Source organism: Pteropus alecto, unplaced genomic scaffold (genome assembly GCF_000325575.1).
Source record: "Pteropus alecto unplaced genomic scaffold, ASM32557v1 scaffold94, whole genome shotgun sequence".
Taxonomy (NCBI): domain Eukaryota; kingdom Metazoa; phylum Chordata; class Mammalia; order Chiroptera; family Pteropodidae; genus Pteropus; species Pteropus alecto.
In genome coordinates this window covers 6,763,313-6,763,824 of record NW_006437736.1, presented here as the reverse complement: position 1 = coordinate 6,763,824, position 512 = coordinate 6,763,313, and positions in this window count along the sequence as shown.

The window sequence follows — 512 nt, the reverse complement described above, 5'->3', positions numbered from 1 at the left end:
TAACATATGGTACAAGTTATTTGCGTTTTGTGCTCACCGTTATAAATTAGCCCATGTACCTCTTCTCTAGACCTTCTTGTTTTTGATCTTCCAGATACTCTTCTTCGAGGGCTTAGACCAATGAGACAAGATATTTACCACTATTGATTAATCCATAAATAACCTTTTCTCAAGCACTGCTCTTTCTACACAAAGTAGATGATCAAGTGCACCACCTGAAATTCTGCCAATTGGGCGAATTTTCTCTCATTACTATCTTTTAGGGCCACCACTGAGAGTAGCTATTATGTAGCAGTGATAATTCTTTGGCTTGCACCTACATACTGAGTTTGCTCAACCATGAATCTAGTTTGGTATTTTTCTTCCTCCATCACTTGCTCAAAAGGAGCTCTCATGCAGGGATGGGTGTGAGCTGAGGGAGAGGAACTAATGCAATTAATGGTGACCATTCTTGAGAGAGTCTCACGATGAGCCATCAGCAGCCACACTTCTAGCCACTGGAGGAATCCTAG